This window comes from Ochlerotatus camptorhynchus, unplaced genomic scaffold (assembly GCF_037179485.1).
Source record: "Ochlerotatus camptorhynchus isolate MF236.1 unplaced genomic scaffold, CSIRO-AGI_Acam_v1.1 ptg000274l, whole genome shotgun sequence".
Classification (NCBI taxonomy): domain Eukaryota; kingdom Metazoa; phylum Arthropoda; class Insecta; order Diptera; family Culicidae; genus Ochlerotatus; species Ochlerotatus camptorhynchus.
Window position 1 is genome coordinate 3,842,868 of NW_027040763.1, and position 25,026 is coordinate 3,867,893.

General features: G+C 38.7%; 2 protein-coding genes across 13 annotated transcripts in view; one reads left to right on the forward strand and one right to left on the reverse strand.

Moving 5' to 3' along the window:
• The window catches only part of LOC135705705 (mucin-2-like), a 111,006-nt gene extending 94,915 nt beyond the window's left edge, over window positions 1-16,091 (reverse strand). For 2 of the 12 annotated variants that reach the window (XM_065227530.1, XM_065227524.1), the window contains exon 1: window positions 15,450-15,655. The gene's annotated coding sequence lies outside the window, so the exon portion shown is untranslated. Of the gene's footprint in view, window positions 1-15,220; window positions 15,347-15,440; window positions 15,657-16,028 lie in introns of those variants that run through there. The other 10 variants (XM_065227529.1, XM_065227527.1, XM_065227528.1 and 7 more) reach the window with 10 other exon arrangements.
• Window positions 1-25,026, forward strand: part of LOC135705731 (E3 ubiquitin ligase Rnf121) — a 598,717-nt gene that overhangs the window by 23,464 nt on the left and 550,227 nt on the right. The window lies entirely within an intron of this gene.

A 25,026-nucleotide genomic window follows, 5' to 3' on the forward strand; every position in this document is an offset into this window, starting at 1 on the left:
ACAGATAAATGTATTGCGAACACTGAGCTGACACTTGAATTTACCAAAACCAAATGTAAATCCATGATCACTTTTTCTATGCAAATCTGTAAAGTTACCAGATACAGTAGTTATTCGCCTTTTTTTAGTAGGATCCGGAGGTGTTATAAAGTTAAGAAGTTTCATATTTACCGTAGGCAGTGTCACATCACACGCAAGGAGTAGCGCTTCAAACCAGTGTAGGTGGATTGCGTTTGTTTTGAAAATCTCCGCTGTTACGTACGAGTGAAATGAACAAATGAGTTCATAACACATAAACGAATACGCATATCCAACTCAATAATCAAATTCATTGATCAAAATTGATTATTTTGAATATTGTCAACCCCAAAGCCTAAAACCCCGATTCAATTCAGCATGAAGCAATAATTTGCCATCGATCCATTTGTAAAAAGCAACACGACACGTTTTTCAGCACTGTTTTGCACAAAATCATTTTACATTTGATCCTCAAAATCATCCCCACCAAGATGAAGGCGAATATTAATATTGACAACAATTAATCATTTTGTTTGACCATTTTCCACAGAGATGGCGCTGTTACGCTGGTAGGAAGTGATAAAAATCCCCATATATAAATTGAGAGAAGTGGGAATAATTCGCTTTCGGTGCATATTCAGGTCAAAAAAAGTGAACGATAACATAAAGAAATTAATCAGGGCCTTTGTCGTTCAGTTTTTTTTCCGGAAATTATTGTTAAACAACCTACAATTAATTAAAAATGATTTTTCCCCATACAGTTTTACCCCTGCTGTACTACCAGTTCCCAGAGAGCCACAAAATTCAAATTTAAGAGAGAAAATTTGCTCTCACGACCTCAATCTCTCAACATGCCATGTATTTTGTTGACACTCGATTTTTGATTTCCCTTTCACAGATTACAAAATAGAGTACCTGACACTACAAAACGTGTCTGGTACCTCTATATATGCATTTGCTCTAACATTTGAAGGCCCTCCTTTTTTACACATTCTGCTCACAAAATAGCTCACTCCTCACCGAATTTCCCACCGATATTTATGTATGGGGCGGGGCATAAAGTATCTTTTGCGCAGAATAGCAAAAGATACTTTATGCCCCGGACCATACATAAATATCGGTGGGAAATTCGGTGAGGAGTGAGCTATTTTGTGAGCAGAATGTGTAAAAAAGGAGGGACTTCGAATAATAATCTAAATGCATATATAGGTACCAGACATGTTTTGCACTGCAGTGTCCTCTGTGAACAATTATAGGAAAACATATTGTGTATAGTTTCCGATAGTTGTCACCTCAAACAACAGCTGTGACATCTGATGGAACATGAATGCAGAAGCTTGACAAAATGATCAATAGAGGCGATAATTAACATCCAACCACGAATGCAGAAAAACAAATGATGACTTCGATACTCAGAGGTTGCTTTGATCAAGAGAATGCTGTTATGTCAAACTTTAAATTCATGCAGGTAGTTGGTCAATCTGTTAAGGTGGTCTTCATTTTCAGCTTCATAATACCTAAAATTTGAGTACTTTTTACTTAATTTTAAGTTGAGCCTCTCACTTGCATTGATTATTGTTGTTAAAAAAGGAACGAGAGAATCGACCCAACAATATAGTTCAGCCCAATAAGTTACTTTTAAGTAAATTGCATATTCTCAAATGTACGTCAATTAAACTTAATTTTGGGTAGAATATACTTAAGAGACAGTTTTTTTTCTAGAGTGTTATATAGAAACTACTATATACGATTTACTCAAATTTATTGGGCTGAACCCGGGAATTAAGGGAAAAGTACTTAATTTTGGGTCGTTTTTCATCTCCGTATGAGTTTAGTGTAGAAGAAATGATTTTATCAGAACTGGTCGTAGGCCAGTCTTTTATTGCACAAAGTTGAATAAGCAAGTTTATTAGATACCGTAAAACGGGGTATCTTTGATAATGCGGGTAACTTTGATAGATTAAATTTACTCGTTGGGCTTTTCCAAATTAGAAACATTGAATCCATATTGTAGCTTAGGGTATTTCCTTTGATATCGTATTTAGTTTTTATATAGTATGTGCTACATATTTTACAAACATATAAAAAACAATTTTCGTGTTTTTCACCTGTTTGTAAAAGCACTTAAACCATCACTTAGGAAATATATTTACGATATAACCATCACAAATTCAATGGTGTATTCCTATTGCTTATGATGTTTCCTGATTATATACTCATTCAAAATTTGATATTTAAAGAACTAAATTGTTTGAGTTTCACTCATTTTTTTTTCTACATTCATCGAGCATTATGAAAGTAACCCAAAATCAAAATACTGCAGTTCGGTCACAAAACTAAAAAAAAATGTGCAAATGCTTTAATTCCAGTTAAACATATTACTAAAGAATTAACTCTTGGATCGTCAGTACTTGTTTTAAAAATATAACATTTGAAAAACATTGATTGCTGTAAAAATATTTAGAATATACTTTAAAAAGCTGTCAATGTTACCTCGTTTTACGGTACCTGGAAAGTTTCGCAATGGTTTAATATGACCAAGCTATTATCCAAACGAGGAAATCTAAATATAGCAATAATAGTCTTCACCGAATTTACCATTGATTAAGCATATTACAAAAAAACATTTTAAAAATCAAGAAATAAATGTTGCTTTTATTTTAAATGTCATGTCTAAATTAGTAGAAAACTTATTTTGAAACTCTTCGAACATAAAACAAAAAAAAACTAATTTCTTGTTGTTTTGATCTTTGCTTTTCCAGGAAATGTGAAGCATAATGCTTCCTTCATTCCGTCCTCAATTTTCCAAAATTTAGCCGAGCCACCGAACTAGCTATGGTGTTTAATAAATCCATGGAATATTTCGACAAGAAAATTACAAAAGTCAACCGGTATTTTTGCTCCGGAGTGGTGGTCTGTTCTTTTTATTCCAATTTGCCGTTGGGGCCCTTCGGAGAAAATTCAATTTGCCGAAATGTGTCTAACGGCGCCGGTGGTGTAGTGGTAAGCGTGATTACCTCTCACCCCAGCAGGCCTGGGTTCAATCCCAGTCGGCGCCACCGGGATGTTCTGAGGCATAACATCTCTGATCACGCCTTCCTTCGGATGGGAAGTAAAGCCGTTGGTCCCCGGTTCATGAGTTGATGGGTCGATAGGTAGGGTCCAGGTGTGGGAGCTGCCTTCCTGGCACGTCGGTAGTATTGGTGCTCAGCACGGAAAACAAGATCGACGGAAAAAACAAACCAAAGGAAATGTGTCTGTGAAACACGAAGAACTTTCAAACCAGCCGATTGCATCCCCAAATCAACCACTCGCAAACCATTAGTAATAAATTTTCCAACTCGTTAAACGTGAGCTCTGACACCTTCAACCAACTCCTCCCATAAGCCTCAAATGTGGGTGTCAGAAAAGATGACATCTTTCAACTCACCCTGCCACCGAGGACAGAAGCCACTAAAATTTACCTCAAACCGACTCAAATGTCACACCCCAGAAAGTGGAATCTCCGACCGAACGACCGACCAACCAACCATGCCAAGTCAAGTGTGACACCGCTCGGTTAAGCTTTCACGGTCAAACGACTTCTGTGAAAATGCCTCTCCATCGCCTTGCGGGTGCTTGGATCGCTCGAGTAGGTACCAACGTGAACTGCTTGACTCTCAAGATCAAGTGCAATGTGACTTCAGTAGTGCCCTGACGGATGACGTGGTTCCATTAGAGGCAATCCGGCAAAGCATTCTCCGTAGGGTAATAATAATCATGTTCGCAAATTATGCCTTTCTTGACTCTAAAGAGGGAGGGTACCAGGCAGCTTAGCGTGACAACGTCGCCCAAGTCACCCAAGTCGTGCAAATTCAGTAGTCCAAACAGTGTGGATATTTTAATGTATTGCTCTTTCTGTGCCGATGAAAATCTATTATACGGCATCCTTCCCGACAGGCACAACGAACACGGGGACGTGACGAATGAGCTTTTGATTGAGTATGTATGACCGCAGCTGGACATTAAAATGCCATTAAAAGTATCATGTCGATGTGGGATGACGGAGGAATTAGAAGATGCAGAGACAGTAAAACTTTAACGAGTGACTTCCGAACTTTTTGAAAGCGGCAGTCATTTGGTCAGATGTAACATCGATAAACAATTGCTAACTGTTTTTCTGGTTTAACCCCTTCAAATAAGCTAGGTATTTAAGAACCGAAATTGTCATAATAAAAAACTTTCAGTAAGGGAAATACATAATTGCGCAACCATTAGAGACAATTGCCTCCCACCATCCGATTAACGTTGACACCGTATCATTTAGCAGCTCTCCCAGTGTGGAGTCCCATTAATCATTGCCAGCGTTGCTATTAATCACCTCATTCCGAAGATGTATTCCTATGCTAACAGAGAACCGGGAAAAAAGGTAATCCTTCTCACCTTACAGCATTAGTTGGAGCTCGAGGAACCAGAAAATGATTAGCATAAATGGAAGATGAATGAGGTGAGTGAGGATGAGGCATTTGAGAGGTAATAATGCTGGTATTTGGTATTGCAGATTGTATCGACAACGCCGGCTATCCTCTAGCGGCAAGCGAAGTAATTGCAAACTTTTACTTGTTTCTTTATAATCTATGGATACCGGTAGGTAGGTGCAGGCTACTCTCAACTGCAATCCGGAGAGACGAGAAAGTTTTCCGTGGACAGGTTTCTCATAGCTGAATGTAGCACTTGCGGGATAAACTAGATATCCGAACAAAGAAACTGCTGTTAACCGTGACAACCAGTTCGGATTGTATGCATTTAAGCAACAAAGGTAGACGGATGCATTAAACTTGTATGAGGGATTTAGTGAGTGGATGCTAAAGATGAATTTTCACGAGGGATATTGTTCAAAGGTGCAATATCTGCCTTAAATAATTTAACAAATAGAAAGCAATTCAAAAACATATGAAGCAAATTAATTACACAACTATTTCAGAGCTAAAAGCAAGGAAAGGTATGAAACATAAAATGTACAATCCTCTCAGCCTATTTTAATATTTCAAATATGAGTCATTCCACCTCAAGTGGGTACAGAATATTAAAAAGTTGTCAAACTTGGCCAAAACGCTTATTTTGTGATTTTGAACAAACACCTTTATGATCTTGCTCTTCTGAAGGTTGAAATTTTTAAAAATCTCGAAAATCCAGGGTTGTAGCCGAAAGAGATCTAGGCACTTCAGAGCAAAATCAAAAAAGGCATTTGTTCAGAATGCCAAAATAAGCGTTTGGCTCAAATCGGTTACATCGACCACAGGTGGTGTACCCACTTGAGCTGGAATGACCCATATATGCACATCCGTTAAGTTTTCTGATTTCAAGGTTATGAAAAAACATTATGAAGTCACCCCTTCAACCGGCTATGTGCATTATTAGAACATTTGATTCGATTCCATTGTTCATTTACAAAAAAGTAAAAAAAAAACAGGACATGGCGCATATAAAATATATCTATGGAGCATGTAATAGAGCAAAAAAAGGAAATGAAAGCCAAATTGAAGCTTCGTTTCAACTCGAAAATCGACGTTATTTTCATTGAAAGGGGTGAGCAAAGAGAATCGAGAAAATCCACAACTAGTTTTTCATTCTAATCGAGTATATTTTTAATTTTTGTTCAAGCAATGATGCGTTAAACGTATTGTTTGTAATACGAAAAAACTCGAGTTCATTTCACAGTTTCGAAACTGTAGTGCCCTACCTAAAAATAATTGAAGAGAATTTCAACGATAATCTGGGCAGACTTGATACTGCCTCACTCGCGTGGCACCAATATTCTAAGTGTTAGACCTATATTGAGGAGTAAAACTTCCTCTCTCAAAGTCTTTCAACTGGGACTCACACATGATGAGCGGGAGCAGAGGCGGTGAATGTCATGAAAATGCTATGGGGAAAAATGTCGTGACATTAGTTTCCCCCTACAATTTAGTGTTGACATATCTGCACAAAACCCGTACCTCCTCCGAGCGAGAGCTAAAAATACGGGGCTGGGGCTATTTGGCATTGTTTTTCACTACTCAACCTGGTTGCGCTCTTCCTTCAATGAATATCTCAAACAAACAAGGCATCTGGAGCCAACGACGCCTCTTTTGTTTTCCAGCTCTTCTTTAAATGCAACAAGCCGTTTGACGTCACACTGCACAAGAACAGCGGGAAAACGAAAAATTCTCAATTTACATTTCCGGGCCGGTTATGTGCGTCATTGCTTCGGAGCCTCCCACAAGATTCCCTTGGCTTCGTTTACTCTCACTCTCACACGCTGAGTTTAGGTTTGTTTCATTCTTATCAATATTGCCGTTCACTTAATGCCCACTCAGCAACTCACAGAGAAATAACATTTGCTGATTTCGCTACAGAGTTTGAAGAATTTAACTGTGCCAGATTTTGGGAAGAATTCCAAGGGAGTTCGAGCTACAGATACAAAAAGATTTCCAAGAGAAGAAAACTTCAAGATAGTTATGAGCGGACTTCCAAGAAAATTATGATGCTAATCCGAACGGAATGTGATATTAATTGCAATGTAATTCTGCGGGGAATTCCATGGGAGCTTTGGGTAGAATTCTAAAGGAAACAAATTCTGGTGATATTTCTGGAATTATTCTGGAGAAAGTTGAATTTTGAATACGTTTCCAAAGGTACTTCGAGGAGAATTAGAATGGAATTATAAAGGGGATTAAATAAATGCATGGGAGCATTTTAATGAATTTCTGAGAAAAACCCATTACAAATTCTGAAGACGGTTCTTGGATTAACTCTAAAATTCTCTTAATATTATTAATTGAGTTTGCTGTATACCTCAATAATGCACCAAAAAAATTCTCCTGATATAAACTTCCAGTATTCACTAACTAGTCTTCTCATATTCACGAGAAATTATCTTCGGAATTTCCTATAAAATTGACACAGAGATCTTTTGGAGTAGTCCCGTAAATTCCACGAAAAGATCATCAGAACTCTCAAGGAACTCTTCTTTGAGATGTATGTAAGGTATGTAAGATAGCCACCATCCCTTCAAAGATCTTGTCTTGTATGCAGCTCCACTTAATAGAAAGATCAATTTGAGCCACCGATCTAAATTCACAATATCGCTGTATGAAGGGCCAAAAGCGGAGGTGCGCAGCCGTAAGCAGAGACACTTACACGAAATCCTAGGGAATTTAAGAATCTCCTTCCAACGATACGATCCAACGAATCGAATAACGTAATTCGCAATACTTATTAAGCTTCCTACAGGATGGTTTGTGTTAAGAAGGGCGCGTCAATCTAACTGAAACTGTTGGAGTAGAATTCACACAACCACAATCGAATCGGTAGGATAAAGAAAATGATAGTTATTATTCCCTCCTAGACTCCGGTTGTCATACCACTCCATCGTCCAGTCCCAGGTCAAATGATATCCTGACGCTCCCTCCCAACCCAGTATTTATTTATATAAATAAAAAAATTGTGATGGAGAAATGAAATATATCAGAACATTATACATGAAATAATGAATAAACATTTATAAAGATAAAATAGTTGATATTCTGCAATGAAAATAAAAATTATTTTACATATTATAAGATGCAGCTCTATGTTACCTCAGTAACACTGAAATTTCAAGGTTATATCAAGCAAATATATATTTTTATCTCTGATTACTAATAATGTAAGGATGTAAATGTAAAGTGTAAAGTGTGATGTATAACTAACATGACTAACAATAAAATGGGATTACGAGAAAAATAAAGGAAGAATCTCACCTCAAGGAACTCTTCTTTGAGATCGATAAAAAATATTACAGGAATAGTCTTGAAACTCTCTTAAAGCATTGTTTTACAATTTTCCTCAAAACTTTGTTAAAGTTTCCTTATAACTTTCCATTGATTTTTCCTTCAGAACTTCATAGAATTATTTTCAGAATTCTCTTTGGATAATCTTTCTTGTCTTTGGATTCTACGCACAAAAATCTTGGAGTAATCCTTATCCCTTAAAATTCTCGTCAAAATCACTTTGCAATTTTAGTCAGAACTCTCTTGGGATTTTGTTTGGAATTGCCTTGTAATCTTCCTCATAATTCTGATTGAAATTTACTTTAAATCCTACTCATGATTCTCCTCGGAGTTAATTAGTTTCGCTGTATTACCCAAGAATTCCCCAAAGAATTCTTCTGAAATAAACTCCTAGTACCTATTCTCCTAAAATTCACAATAAATTATCTCGGGAAATTTCCTATAAAAGTGACAAAGAATACTTTTAGAGTAGTCCCGAATATTCGATGAAATAACCTTCAGAATTCTCAAGAATCTCTTCTTTGAGTTCTATAAAAAGTATTACAGGAATAGTCTTTAAACTCTCCTAAGTATTCCTTTAAAATTTAGCTATAAACTTCGTTGGAAATTTTCTTGTTACTTTTCTTAGAATTCATTTGGAACTATCCACAGAACTTTCATTTAATTATTTTCAGATTTCCCTTTCGATTATCCTTCTTCTCTTGGGATTCTACTCACAAGAATATTGGAGATCTTTTTACAAATCCTCTATAATTCTCCTCAAAATCACTTTCTGACTTTCTTGGGATTCTCTTTGGAACCTTGCAATCTTTCTCAGAATTCTGTTCAAAATTTACTTAGAATTCTACTCATGATTCTCCTTGGAATTATCCGGACGTTTAACCTGGAATCTGGAGTTCAACAAAACTAACATGAAAGGAATCCTTAAGTATCACCTTTAAGGATTTTCCTAACAATTCTTCCCATGGAAATCTCTTCTGAATTCCAAGATCCTAGGAATGACTTATCAAATGCAATCAAGTCCATAGCTTGTGAAGTTTTTGCAAGTCTCTTATTTAAAAAAAAATCTGTGTGCTTTAAATATTAAATGTCCAACGTTTTGAATATTAATTTTCGATCCAGATTCTTGATAATTTAGACAAATCTGATTCGATTTGTACCAGGGATTAACCAAAGTGTCTTCTAATCGTTGTCTCAGAAGCCCAAAAATAATTCAAGTTTTAGAATTAAGTTAAATCCACTCCAGAATTATTATGTTCCACGAGTAAAAGTGAATAACGAGGCAGATAAAGTTGGTTGTCTTATAAAAGGTAATGAAATTAATTGGCGTACTTTAATATATTCTGCTCTTATGTTTCGGTATTGCATAAGGATTTGCAGGAGAGATTTTCAGTGAATTTCTGGGAGCATTCCTATGGAATTCTGGGAAGAACCCAATGAAAATTCTAAAGATAATTCCCTTTTTAGTTATAAAACCCACTGAACAAAAACTAGAAAGGGTCTAGTATAAGATAGGAGGGAATTCAAAACAGATTGCCTTGGCAACCTATACCTAGCTGCTTTCTAGCAACACTGCCAATGCAATCAAGATAGGCGCTCCTTGATTTGCTCTGGCTTTGACAGCTCAAAACCAGCCAGTCCACTCCTCTCTTATACTAGACCTTCTCTAACAAAAACTTTCACAATTAAACTCCTCGAAAAAGGAGTAATCACTTTCAAAACGCCGGGAAAGTAATCAAATAAATCGTTTGATTCTATATTATTGCATTGCCAAATAAACTTTAGAAATAAACAAACAAAGTAGATTCTGAAAAGACTTCCAGGAGAATTCCGAGGAAGGACTCTCAAGGGAACTCTGAAAGGGGTTTTCTTAGAATTTCTGGAAGAATTCCAAGGAAGCTTTAAATGGACATAGTTCCGAAGAAAATGTGTGGAGGATTCCTTTTGAATTCTAAGGAGAACTCCAAATTTGGTCTGAGTAGAATACCAAAAAATTTCTAAAGAGAATTTCATGTGGTCCAGGTGTATTCTGCGTAAAATTCTTAAATAATTCTGAGCGTGATTCAAAGGGAATAATGGTGATAATTTAAATAGAATTCTGGCGAATTATTCAAAAATATTTCTGACCAGAGTTCGAAATTTTCGCCTACTTCAGAAGATAAACGTCATGTTTCACCTTCTACTGTGTTACCTGTCCTATAACGAATATACGTTTTATACGAGTACCTCGAATACAACGTATAGTTCGTCTAATTTTACATTGCAAATGCTATGCAAAATAAGACGAGTCATACGTTGTTATTCGGGGTACTCATATATAACGTATATTCTTCATTCCTTTATTTAACGTCGGTCTCTGTTCCGCAATCTAGTGCCAATCACCGACGGACATCGATTGCCTTCCATTGACGGCAATCGAATGTGCAGGAAGGCAGCTTCCACGCCTGCGTAGGATATCGCACCCATTCAAGACACATGGGCCGGGACCAACGACTTTACTTCCCTTCCGAAGAAAGACGTTACCAGAGATTTTTATGCCTCAGAAAAATCCCACCGACCTCGGCTGGGATTGAACACAGACCCATTGGGGTGTTATAAAGCAGTCACGCTTACCACTACACCACCGGCACCGGCTATAACGTATATTCGTTATAAGTCATTTTTCACCTGCTAGGAGAAATAGATGAGAATGTGAGAAGCGAGAGAATATTATACGCTCACAGCAGTTTTCGCGATAAATGCAACAGTGATTTATTTTTTTCGGAGAGCATGAGCGGCAGATAAATCGTTTCTTTTTCAGTGAATTCCTGATGCCGATAATGATTTTTCACTTCTTTCATACACCTGAAAATTCACTTTCCGCACGCAAACGATGATCCGAAATTAAGAACCAAAACAACAGTTAGGGCACATCCATGAATTACGTAGAATCTGAAGAGTAATGGAGAAGGGGTTTCAACATTTGTAACGGACCATGCATAAGGTATAGAAAAAAAACGCCACGAAGCGGGAGGAGAAGGTCTAAAATTGGTAAGAAAATTGAATCGTCATTTATGAATGACCCTTATCTTTTGACAGAAGGTATAAATGAAAATAATAAAAAATCTGCCGGACTGGTTGAAGCCAATGAAATGCAAACAGGTGAGACTATGTGAAATCATTGTCCCTTTCGTTCTGCCGCTGTTTAAATGGATAACACAGTATGATGTCACACTCCGTCAACCATTCAATAAGCGGAAGAACAAAAGAGACGGCAAATTCCCAAGCCTCAACTGTTTACATCACATTGGGTTGGAGCCGAACAATTTGGGGTGGTATTTTTTCGCACTTGGTAGTTTTCAGAGCCAAAGGGTGATGAAAAAGTATTTTCGTTGGGTTTTTCGGATTATGTATGAGAGAGGATAATGAATTATCGGTGAAAAAGGAGAGATGAAAATGTGAACGGTTCATCACTCACCGAAAAGTAGCTTGAGTGAGGAAATGCGTATCGTGAAGCTGAGTGAGAATTTCTATCTCTGATTCTGACGATTATTTCAAACAAACCGAAAGAAATTTCAAACCCTGAACCAGTGATGGAATTCTCACCAAAATATCATTTTCGCTTGCGATACGTTTTCTCTTGGGAACTTTCCCTCACTAGTTTCACACTCCAATATTTCCTGAGCGAACTTTCTGGGATGAGAGAATGAGATATCGCGAACTTTTTTAACTCGAATCACCAACGTGAGGATACGAAAAATATCAGATCATTTTTTCTCTCTATCTCTTTACACCACATTCGTTCTTGAAAATTGCACTGCACATTTCACAAGGGAAAGATTATAGACAGAAAGCTATCCCGAGTAAATCAATACAATCTCTAAAGACTGATAAGTCTGGTACCTGGCTGTCTACTGGCGCCTGTTGTTTAAAGTAGCCGTTATCAGGATGACACTGAGTGACTCAATTGACAGTGACAATGAGCTTCGAATGAGAAAGGGGCTCTTCAAATTATGGTCATGTGAGAATTCGTTTACACAATTCTGTGAATGGTTGTAGTGGTTTATCTTCAATCGAATGATATGAAAATTTACAGCACTGGTTACAAGTACCGTTCCGATTCAAATTTCGGACGATTCAAATTTCGGACACTTTCATTTTTAATTAAATATTACATCCAGTTAGAAACAAAGTAATAATGTTAGATGATCGTGGAGGGCACTAGTCAAAAAAATTTAAAATTTACAAGACATGTGGATCATATTCGACCGAGATAATCAACTTTTAAAAGTGTCCGAAATTCGAGTTTAAGTGTCCGAAATTTGAATCGGCACGGTATCTATTATTAGCTGGTTGCATTGAGAACTAAAACTATAAATAAATCCGGAAAACTTTGAGATTAGGGCATAATTTCTTTTGTAAACACACACTTAATTCGCCGATTTCTCGTGAATTAAAGTTCAATCTAAAAAACTAACAACACAGACAGGTAGAGGAATGATTCATTTGGTATAGTATAGTTCGCTAGATTGTGCTTTGATTCGTGAGAAATCGCTGAATGACGTGTTTGTTTACAAAAGCAATTACGCCCAAATCTCAAAGTTCTCTGGAAATGGTATTTAATGTGAAGGATGCGAAAAATATCGGAGAACGAGAAGAAAACAAACAGACACTCTCGCATGATCATCGCCTACCTTTACTCGCTGGAAAAAAAGAACAAAGCTGAGGGAATATTTGGTTGGTTCGAATCAAGAGTACGTGTGAAATGAAGTGAGATGGAGAGACGAAAGATCTTTCGCGATACGAAATGAAAATTTCTCTCGCTCTACGCTTTCATGAACTTTTTATCATCTCTCGTTCGCGAACTTTTTGTGAGAAGTTCCTTTGGGATTTATCTCTGCAATGAGCTGTGATAGAACTTTTTTTGAAAATGATTTTTCCAACACTGCCCTGAACTAAAATATTTCCAGATTCCAGGATTTCCCAAGAAAAACTAGTTTCTTTTTTCAGGGAAACTAAAAATGATCGGAAGATTGAAACACTAATTTCTAGTAAAATTGTAATAAGAATTCAAAGAGACCAAAACTAACTACAGTGCCTTCCCGAGTTTGGCAACATGACATCACCAGCTGATTTGTTCTTAAAATGTGTGCTACTGCATTCTGGACAGTTTTTCATTAAACGCCATGCAGAGAAGATCCCCAAAGATTGGACTAGTTACCACTAACTTGGTATTCTACTCAGACATAATTTGGAGTTCTCCTTAGAATTCAAAAGGAATCCTCCACACATTTTCTTCGGAACTCGCTCCATTCAAAGTTTCCTTGGGATTCTTCCAGAAATTCTAAGAAAACCCCTTTCAGAGTTCCCTTGAAAGTCCTTAACCTTCCTTTGAAATTTTCCTCGGAATTCTCTTGGAAGTCTTTTCATAATCTACTTTGTTTGTTTATTTCTAAAGTTTATTTGGCAATGCAATAATATAGAATCAAACGATTTATTTGATTACTTTCCCGGCGTTTTGAAAGTGATTACTCCTTTTTCGAAGAGTTAAATTGTGAAAGTTTTTGTTACTTGCTAGAAAATCTATTAAACGCATAATTTCATTTCTGATACCACTATCAGAAATGAAATTATGCGTTGAATAGATTTTCTAGAAAGTAATGAAGACTAAAATCATGCGTGGCCATAACCAGGAAGGCTTTGTACTTCCAAGATCTAATAATAAACTTTCAATATCATAGCTTTACAATTCTGGCATGGACAATAATATTAATATATCGGAATCAGAAAAGTAATCAGTATTGTTTTCATAAAAATAAAAAATCCACGAGCCCCTCATTTAATCTGTCAAACGTTCATAGCGAATCAAAACAAACAAAGTGTAGTACTAGAATTAAGACTAGAATGGGTTACGTTAACCGATGTACTTTGGACCGATGGGCGAGTCCAGTGTAAGCTAATTTAAAATCATTACTTTCCACCAGTTGTTACAATTCTCTGGTCTGAGCATGAGCTTTCAATTAAAGATCTCTTATAAATATGTTTTGTCAATGTAGGATTCGGGACCTTAAGATGAGCACATCACGATAATCAATCAAATATGTTCTACCTAAGAAGACATGCCAGCCTTACTTTTGAAAAAAAAAATACATAATGATTCCCATCTAAAACATACGGCAATCTGATATCGGAACCTACCAAGGTTCGTCGCTTGTGCTTGTTGCGGTTTTTTTTTATATGCAAAATCTCTTAAGAACATTCTAGAACCGTACAGGTTCTACCTGGCTTTAAAACCTGTCCAGTCAATAATTCCAATCGATGAACATCAAATCAAGGTTGCTCAGATATTGCAACTTCATAATGGATTCCCAACAGTCAAACGCAATTTGCTTCAGCTAGTCTTCAGTGTACATCGCATATCCCCACATCACAGGTTCTTTGCCTGCTAGGTATTCTAACACATAATGCAAACAGACGTCAATTTTGATTTCATCTCAAAGTAGCCAATCCAACATCATCTGCAAACTAGAAACCGGCTACAGAATAAATGAAGAAAAAGAAACACGTTCTTTGCGTTAACCTCACTACACCACATCTCATCGCCGGAGAACTTTTAAGCAACCGGTATCAACTACTCCTCCGACCTTCAAATTTTCTGCCAGTATGTGATTTTGCCAAAATGCACCATCTCTGCTCTGTTTACTATTCTCAAACATGTGTAGGGGAGACTGGAACTTATCAAATTTTCACATCTCAAAGCTGTGATTAAGTTGAATCAATAATAAATATATTGAATTGGTGCCCGAATATTTTGGGTTTTTGCTCAGTTTGATAAGAAATTGAAAACTCAGTTAGCAGACAATTGATCCCCTAAAGATTACACATACTTATGTCTGATAATATATATTATATTAGTATGAAAACATAAAGCTGTGATTGTAGATACCTGATCCCCTAGAATTTTCACACATTCGATCACGGAATGTGTGTAAAAATTTATATTCAAATAAATATCATAAAAAGGAGATCAAGTGTCCCCTAATTTTCAAAACTGCGTTGCCTGGATTTTTCCAAAAAAAAACTTACTTTTCGGAATGTACATATCATATCAGAAGCCTGTCGAGTATTATAAACTTATAAATGATATTGAAAACCACATCAAGTGTCCACTCTTCCCTATTGGTACCAGTACAACGACCACGCAGGAATTGAAAGCCTGCATGCGTCCGTCGAACTCTTGCCCCAGATCTGCATAAATTTTGCCGCCCAAATTCAAACCGAAGTGCTAACTGCACACAGACTTCCATACTAGATCGACATGTCGTCGACGACCAAGATGCATGTCTCATCCCTCCGAAGGCAGCGATCAACTTTCCTTTTATCGCTATGCAACACTGAAAATCGTTTCTAAATGTTCTGAAATGACTCACTTTCACAAAACACTTGATCAGACTGACATTCTTCTGTTTTTCTTCGGAAATCGCTCGCACCAGCTCACAGTCCGTTCAATTCGAATCACGTCCTTCGCCCCAACGAGCACGCACATCCAGCCTATGCCCACGTGGAAATCACCATTTGCCCTAACAGCAATGCGTCTAATGTTAAAACAATTTCGAAAATGTTAATCCAAAAACAAAATAGGTACGAAACTGAACAAACTTCCAACTCCAAATCGATCGCTAAACAACGCACGCGCGCACCGCGAAAGCTCAACTGACGATCGCTCGAAGCTCGAAAGTGCTACTGAAGGCCTACTTGACTTCAATGTCCAACCGTAGGTAGGCACCAGCGATCACACCGAAGACACACAAAGCAACAACTGCCACTCACGGAAACGAACCGAGGGGTGATCACGATCGATCGATCGATCATCTTCAACGGTTCTAGATTTACGGAGTCTCAGTAAACCCCCCGATGGGGATAATTAGTTCAATCCTTTTTTCGGGTTGCACTACACCATCGTCTCACCCCCCCAGATACAGGTAAAACACAATCACAACACAACAGTTTCTGAAATGCACCGACTGGTTTCTGGTTGTTTCGCGGTGCTTCCGATCGAGCAGAGCTTCAATGTTGCACTTGCTCGCGCATTGTCCCGGAGAGCGAAGCAGTAGGCTCTCTCTTCACAGTACGCAGCCAAATGCAACCGGCCTCCGAATCACACTCACAGTACTCCGGCGAGGAACCCAACACTATAGGGGGCTTGCTATGGATACGAGAAGATGTAGCAAAACACACCGCTTGCTTGTCTTGTCACCTGGTGACGACCTTCTTCCAGCGAGTTAGCACTTGGTACTGAAACACCGCGCTCACTTCGCGCAATATTTTATTACTTTTCGCGATTGTTTTTCGTGTGTTTCTTCTCCCCTAAACGAAATTAGCCAAAAAAAAATAGGTTCCACTACAGTTCCCATCGTATAATTCGCGGTAGCGGATTCGACCCGATCAGGGCGTCGCCGGAATCGCTGATATTTTTTATAGCTGTTTTTGTTTTGTTTGCTCTTTTCTGCGATCGGCGATACCCTCCGGCCCCTATCACCACCCACACATGCCGTTTGTTTTTTTCCGTCTAGTAGAAAGCCTTCTTTTTACGGTAAAAAATATTTGTTTTGAATTCCTTTGTTTTGATACGGACGTCTGCCAGCCGTTTAGTCGATGATTTAAAAAGTAGAAATCGGAAGTTATCGTCTCCGTGACTGGAACGGAATGGCTGGTCGTGTTGACCTGAATTCCAAATTTCAGAAGAGGTTTGTATGCTAAAAACAAATACTTTGCGTAACTTGTTGACCAGCTACGGTCCCGTCTGTTTATGTATTATTCTTCTTCGTGACTAGCGGATTTTAAACATAAGATTAGTGATAAGTGATAGTGATGAAGCAAGAGAAAATTGTGGGGCAGGAAGAAAGTAAATGAGCGAAATGGAGCGTATCCATGATTATTAGGGTAGGTCACCTATGGAAAAACGCAAACTTGACCTCATCAAACGAGAACAACCCTTTTTGGTTCCATTTGGGGTCCCAAACAACTGTGCATAATTTTGGGCCGATTGGTTGTACCCCGACTTTCCACATTGCGATACAAATTTGTATGGAAATTAGTATTGGAAAACCTACTTTTATATACATTCATCCCTGCACTCAAAAAAATTCCACACGTCATCATCATGTGTCTCACACTTAATTTTGCACTAATTGTGAAACACATCCATTTCATGTGTGAATTTTTTGCTTTGAACCATACGTGGACACCTGGGGGCAAGACAGCTTTCGATCATGAGTAAAACCGGAGTTAATTTTGAGTAACTCTGAATAACTCACGTTGCTCAATATCTTATATACACATACACACCTGATTGTTATATTGAAAATAATGTTGAAACCGATGCTGTCAAGCAAAGTAAGTTGACGTGCTTTCTTGGAATTTCTGTGTAGGGACTTTTGGGGTGGTTCGATATGTTCGGATTAGGCTAAATTAATTCAATAAATTCAATTCTTAGAGCAATATAGTTCACGTTTTTTTAAACTTCCAGTAACTCAATGAAAACGGGGGAGGTTGTTCATTGAAACTTCCGGTCCGCTTCGTAGCATAGTGCTTGCTAAGAGATGCCAAATTTGGAAGACGTCTGCATTGAATTGTCTCACATTGTAATATTCCGCCCACTAATATCACAATCAATTGCGAGTAGCTGAACGGAATGGAGATAAGGAAAGCATTTGGTACAGGACCAAGTCTCTTCCGGCTGGCGCCAAAACAATGAACCTGGTTAGGGGGCGACCCCGGCGTAGTGGTTAGCATCCATACCTCTCACGCCAAAGTCACGAGTTCAAATCTCACCCCCGGACAAGTCACGAATAACCCAAGAGTGTTAAAGTGACTATAGGTAATAAAAAAAAATGAACCTGGAAGCAACTGGATCAAGTTGTCATGGGGCACGAAATGATCCTGTTGCATGGCTTGGAGCTGTTGCTCGGGGGGGTTGGTGTTAATGTTTAAGTAGTTTTTGTATAATTTCAGGTGTTAAGGTGGTTCGCTGTCTCTGGATAGTGGGTTTGACGGTGGTTCAGCATGAATAATATTGAGACATACGGAAATGCAACAAACGTGTCAAATTAACTGCATTGGTAACGAAAACACAGAGGAGCGTACACCTGATGTCGGTGATAATATGACATTTACACAAAAGTGGAGATCAAATCAGATTGGCCAACGTCCCAAAATTCGAAACTTCGATTAAAACGTGGAATCTGTGCAGCACCAGTGGAGAGCACTCAAAAGCTGCAGGTCTCATCAATCGCTGCCTGCGGTATCTAACTTGTGGCTGGTGGCCTCACAAATGGATCTCAGATGTAAATGTCATCAGAAGCCGATATCAATAGAAATGAAGTCTGCAGGCAAGCGTTTGATTATGAATTAAATCCGCCAGAACATCGCAGCAAAGGCAAATGCTAAGGCGGCGGAGCGTCAACAAGGAAATTAAGCAAGCCGATAAGAATTTGACCTGGGCCCAGGTCAAGCAGCTGCCCAGGGGTGCACGACGTAAGGCATACGGTCGTTAGGCATACGGACGTTAGGCATAATCTACCGGATGAATTCCAGAAGGATGATAATGGAGACCGTCTATTGATTGCTGACTTCGGTGACAATAATGAAAGAGCCTTAATTTTTGGAGCTCATGAACGACGTCTTGGACAGGCAAAGTATTTGGTTACAGATGGTACGTTTGCCACAGTTCCTTGATTGTTTCGGCAACTCGTCACTGTTCATGGAAGTATCGCTCCCTCACATCAGCAGATGGTTCCGCTAGTTTTCATTCTGATGACAACAAAATCAGAATCGTTGTATCGAAAAGTATGGCAGGAAATCCTGGAAGCAGCAGGTATGTTTTTTTGTTATTGAATGAAAAACCACAGAATTAACCATTCTTCATTTCATGAGCTGTTCTTTAGCATCATATTTTATTCAACCTTGGCTGTTTTTTTTTTATTGAATGAAAAATCACAGAATTCACCATTCTTTATTTCATGAGCTGTTCTTTGAGGAAAACCTTTTCTTCTTTGACTTTTGTAATATGTGTGTAAGAATATATTACAACAAATCTCGATAACTTTTTCGAAGGGACGTATCAGCTTTTGTAAACAATGCATTTGATCGTCGATTTGGCGTAACTGGTAGCTCGCCCACGCATGCCAATACTACCATCAGATAGGGGAAAATTTCCCCTACCTGATAGTGGTGTTAGCAAGTGTGTTCGAGCTACCAGTTACGCCAAATCGACGATCAAATACATTGTTTACAAAAGCTGATACGTCCCTTTGAAAAAGTTATCGAGAAATGTGTGATTTTTTTTATTTCTAGATGCAATTGATTTCAAGATATAGTTCAAAACTAAGCTGAGTTTTCATTGTAAGATTACTTAACCACTATCGCTACTAATCATGGATCTAAGTAAATATGTAGATACGTCACCTATGATATGATAAATAATGGATTCCAAACTGTGCTTATTAAATAAACTATGTTTGTTTAACTTGTATCATTTTTTATTCAACGCTAAGCCTAATTTAAGCATTGTTTACAGGTTTACAGGTTAAGCAGGTTTCTAGAGTTGCACAGCAGCAAGGTATGTTATGCCTAACGTCCATTATGCCTAACGTATATTATGCCTAACGTCCATTATGCCTTACGTCCGTATGCCTAACGTCCGTATGCCTAACGTAACGAGGTACACTCGCTGCCCAGAATGGAAGTCTTTCACGTTGGCCCTGTGCACCTCTGGAGGTTCCCAGGTATTTGAGTACGACGACGATTCCAGTTGTCCCTTGGAATGGAATGAAAGCGAACAATTTAGAGGCGAACCAGCCTAAGGCTGAAAGCCTCCTAAATAAAGCTAAATTAATTAATTGAAAGCGAACAAACCTGATGTTGCACAACAAGCCGGCGTGTTTTGACGTAGGACTACGTCTTTGATTTCTATATGGGGGTACACTTTGTGAAAACCGAAAATGGAACATGTAACAAATTAAGAAAGATTTTGAACGTTAATAACTCAGCTGCCCCTGGTCCAATTTCAATAATTTTATCACCAATCGATCAGAAATATGGCTACGCATCGATAACAATACTTCTGAATGTTGATTTTCAACAAGAAACTATTGAAAAACTGGCAAATGTCCAGCATTATCCAAAAGCGTCGAATTAACTAACAAATCCACCAATTACCTACATGCATATGCTGCTTCCCCAGCACAGTCGTCAGAGAGTAGTAAGTAGACGAAACAAGTCGAAGTGGCATTCGCCTCCAATCCTCGGGCGCGTGCGAATAGGGAGGATGGAATTGCGTAATATTTTGTACACTCATCGCCATTATCAGAACCAAACGCAAATTCTTCGAGATAACTACCATCCGCCCTCTGGCTCGCCGTGGTGGTGTCTGACGTATCTCCGGTCTGATTTACGAGGTGTGCTGAAGGTGTTCCTGAAAAATGAGATCCGTGATGCTGTCACCTACATTAAACACGCCAAGCGTAAGCGGCCATGGATGTCATCTACGTTTTGAAGTGACAGAGACGCACTCTGTTTTGGCTTTGGCAACAAAACGGCTCTTTTCAGGGCCACCAAGCTTATTACAGTAAAGAGTAGTAATAGAATCCATCTGCCTGTTTGTCCATATTCAGAACCAACGATCACACAAAATGCTCATGTAATCAAACTGGAAACAGGGGTACAAATTATTTTGATCAACCTTGATCAACTTTGAATCGCCACAGCCGGATATTTTCGATGGAAGAAGACGGCAGGAAACATTTGTGAAGCCGAGTTATTTACGAAAGAGAGTGTCGATGAAGAGAATCGATCAATGTAGATAGGACCTATTGAAAAGTGACGCGAGATTTGTTTTCCGTACTGAGCTCCAATGCTACCGACGCTAGGGAGGCAGCTCCCATACCTGGACCCTACCAATCGACCCATAAACTCAACCGGGGACCAACGGCTTTACTTCCCGAAGGAAGGCGTGATCAGAGATGTTATGCCTTACAACATGCCGGTGGCTGAGATTGGACCCAGGCCTGCTGGGGTGAGAGGTAATCACGCTAACCACCTGCGCCGATATCTTTCAAGGTGATATAACGGCGAATGAGAACGACCCAAATTTGAGTTTAGTTATCTCAGAAATAAGAAATAAAGTGCAGGAACTCAGCGATGAGTAAATTTGCCTAATGTTTTCCCAGGCTTTTCCAGGATTTTCCAGAGAAAAATTCCCTAATTTAAGAAAAGTAAAGATTGGATTCACTCAGTCTATTAGTACTACTCCGAGATTGAATAAAATTTTCGACAATTTCCTCAATTTCTGGAAGTTTAGGTTTTCCACAGGAAACCATGAGACAAATGTACTCATCGCTGAGTTCCTGCACTTTTGGCGATTATGAGTAAGCTAAACTCAAATTTGGGTCGTTCTCATTCGCCGTGTACGCAAAAGGAAAAGAGCCAGTCTTGCTACTTGATAGCAAACCACTCATAATGGGAGGACTCTTTGTAGCTTTTATTCCACTTGGTTGCACATCTTTCTGCTTTAACCTGAAAAGATATAAAAGAGCGCTGCTGTATGGCATTAGCTCATTTTCGCTTCGGACGCCGTAATGAACAGTAATAGCAGCAGTAGGAAGGTGGTGGCTAGTCCACTCCATCACACCTAACAAGCAACAATTGACTGGTCGTGGCAAAGGAGGAAAAGCTCTGGTAAAGGAGGCGCCAAGCGTCATCGCAAAGTTCTTCGAGATAACCGCCATGGGTCGTCTGGCTCGCCGTGGTGGTGTCAAACGTATCTCCGGTCTGATCTACGAGGTGTGCTGAAGGTGTTCCTGGAAAATGAGGTCCGTGATTCTGTCACCTACAAACACGCCAAGCGTAAGTGGCCATGGATGTCCTCTTCAATAAAACGACCCTTTTCAGGGCCATCAAGCTTACAACAGTACAGAGTTGGAATAGAATTTATCTGTGCTTGTTTGTCCATATTCAGAACCACAAGCCCCCAACGACCACACAAAATGCTCTCCAGAGTTGTGATCTTGTAACCAAACTTGGAAGCATGGGTGCAAGTGATTTTGATTGATTCTCTTAATCAACTTTCTCTTTGAAAAAACATACTACAAATTTGGTACGCCTACAATTCAAAAACGGAAAGAGTTGAGATAATAGATAATTGATCAATTAAAAGAACTAAATGCTCTTCACATTTATTCAGTCCACTAGCGGTCCTACCTCAAGCTTACGTTCGTGCCAGTAGGCACAGACCCTTCTACTTTTTCAACAAAATCTTCTATCTCTTTTCTTTATTCTTTTAATCTCTTACTATCCCCTATTCGGACGCTAGTGGGACCAAAAAGCCTGCTAGTGAAAAAAAAATCGTTATGCTATACGGTCTAGCATAGGCCACGACTAAATTTCCGTAGGTTCATGCCTGGCTTAAGTGCAGATCGGTAGGCAGCAGCCTCCCTTTTTATGGCACAGACCTGTTGGTCCATATTATAGGCAGCAGCCTGCTAGGGTGTGAACCGAGCAATAACAATAACTTCCAGAAACTCAATGAAAACGTAATTTACACAAATAGGGGAAAAGTTGGCTTCGGCAATACCTTAACCTATTATCGTCAGGGGGGTAAACAAAGTCCTAGAGCACTCAAATTTGGCCAATAGTTGCTCTGAAACACATGCCAAAATTGAACTCTCAAGGACGTTGTTTACCCCCCTGACGATAATAGGTTAAGGTATTGCCGAAGCCAACTTTTCCCCTATATAAAAATAATAGAGTACATAGAGGCTGCACGATTTTCAAAAAGATAAGAATACAGTGCCTTCCCATTATTGGTAACAAATGATTTTTGCATGTTATGCTGTCTACCCAACTAACAATTTTCACAACGTAAACGCTTCACTCATTTCATGTATACAGCCTCAAGTTGTATTCAAACGTTGTACGAAATGAGGAAACCTTTACTCAACCTCTATACAAGCAAATCTGGTGAACTTAGCCAGCTACTTATGGCTGTTGTGACGGTTGGGACAAGCTCTTATTGCATATCCATTAACGCTTCTATACAGCTGTTATTCTGCTGTTTAGTTGTGTGTCAACTTGAAAGGCGCTTAAATTCAACCTTTTCCCGGTTATCCAATAATAACTTCACAGCTTTCTCTTAAAGCCGGGTTAAATTACTGTTTACGCTTTTTTATGGAGGAATTTATTGAGTTTATTTTGCTGTGAAATCAACATTAATCGAGATTAGTAACAAGTCATCACCAAACTATTTTACCCTGCACCGGAGAGAACCTGGAATCGAGCTCGAGACGCCCACATTGGCAAACCTTGACACTACCAATTGTGCTACACCAACACTTTGAACTGACGTAAACAAATCAACATGCCCTTCTACAACAAAATCGCTGAGTAGAGGCTTTACAATAGTGCACATAAATCACTTTTCTCGACTAGTTACTTCAGCTTTGTAAAGGAGCAGAGTAAAAGCTGTAAAACTGCACACGTCTAAAAATAAACCTAGTTGACTGTGAAAATGCTTCCGAAGTAGCTCTAACACAGTTTATTAGCTGAGTACAGGTTGTTAAGTTGTTGAAAAAGCACTTTTGATGTTTATGTTATTCAGCAAGAGTGGTTGGTTGGCTCCGCAAAGCTACAGCAAATGAGCCTGGAAAAATAAACGAATTATAAAAAAAAAAGAGTGGTTGGTTGTGTAGAAGCCATCAAATGAGTAATATATTCACTGTATTAGCTCTGTTTTGCAGTAACAAGTTGGAAGTTGATTAGTATGTGCATAAAAGAGACATTAGTGTTTTTTAGGCTGTTGTTATTCAGTGCGACTGATAAATTTAATAATGGTTGTGAAAAAGTTGAGTAAACGCTCTTCAAAATTATTTTGCTAGCTTCTGCTTGTAGCTGTATCTGCAGCTTCTTTTCAGCTACTTTACAGCACAACGTTGGAAAAGTTGGCTTATAAAGCTGAAAATGTTAGTTGGGTATAAATTCAACGAAAGCTCCATTCGATTTATAATATTACTCGATCAATCTTCATGATATTGATATTTGATATTTCATGTAATGTTGTGCTCTGTGTTAATGAGTCAAACTTCACGATTGCTTGTTTTAATAAACTTTAATTCATTGCTAGAGGCAATACATCTGGCAACGCTTTTTCAATGATACATTTACGATTACTGACAAAGCGCTAAAGTTGAAGTGGTTTTCTTGGTGTTCAATTTTGTTCACCAAGAGTTTTGAGAAACAGTTGTTTTGAGTTTCGTGTATTCGATTGTGTGTAAGAACACAAGTAAGTAAATACAGTGAATGTGCTTTAGCCGAGAAGTTTTCGTTCTAAAATCATGAAATACATGTGTTAATTTTTTGTATTAATAATGTGTGAATGTATGTGCATACTAATGATGATGACTGAAGAATATTTCAAAAATAAGAATACAAATTGAATTGTTGAACCTTAACAAACTCCACGAAGCTGGTCAGAGCTGACCTAAGCTGGCCTAGAATCAGCAGCTACATAATATTGTACCTCAGGTAACCGAAAAGGAGCATTTCCCTTATGGAACGGGTCACTCCCGTCACTCCTGTATCGTCCTAGGCCATGTCAATCCTTACCAACGAGGGAAGGCGCCTGAAAGGCATCCAAGTCACACACGAACGACAAGCCTCGTAAAACCGTCGTGCAGTCAAACCACCCACAAGAGCATTTCGTTTGTCCACAATTCGATTTGTTAAACGAGCGATTAGATCTTCCAAATGGGCGAACAGATGCTTCATTTGAGTAACTCAAATTTACTCGCTGCAAATATATTTACTCTGAGTACAGCTGTCTTGCCCCCAGGTCGACACTATAGGTTCGAATTGTGACACACTTGGAGTCTATGTGCCTCACTTGGTGATATCAATAACTTTGCACGTCATAGTACAAGGTTCCAGAGCTTGAAATTATTGACTGCCTAGGCTGAGTGGGAAAGCACTGCACTATTCAAGCCATTACTCTCTGTGCAGACCGTTTGTACAAAACGGTACAGGACGAGGCAATGAAAGAGCCAACAAAAACATTCAGTCACTCACGAGCAGGCAACGCACACCGCTTGCTTTCGCTCACACAGCATGTAATTGAGTCATTTTTCCATAGAAAATGTACGCTCAGTCATTCAAAACAAATATTGGGTACCATCACGGCAGAATA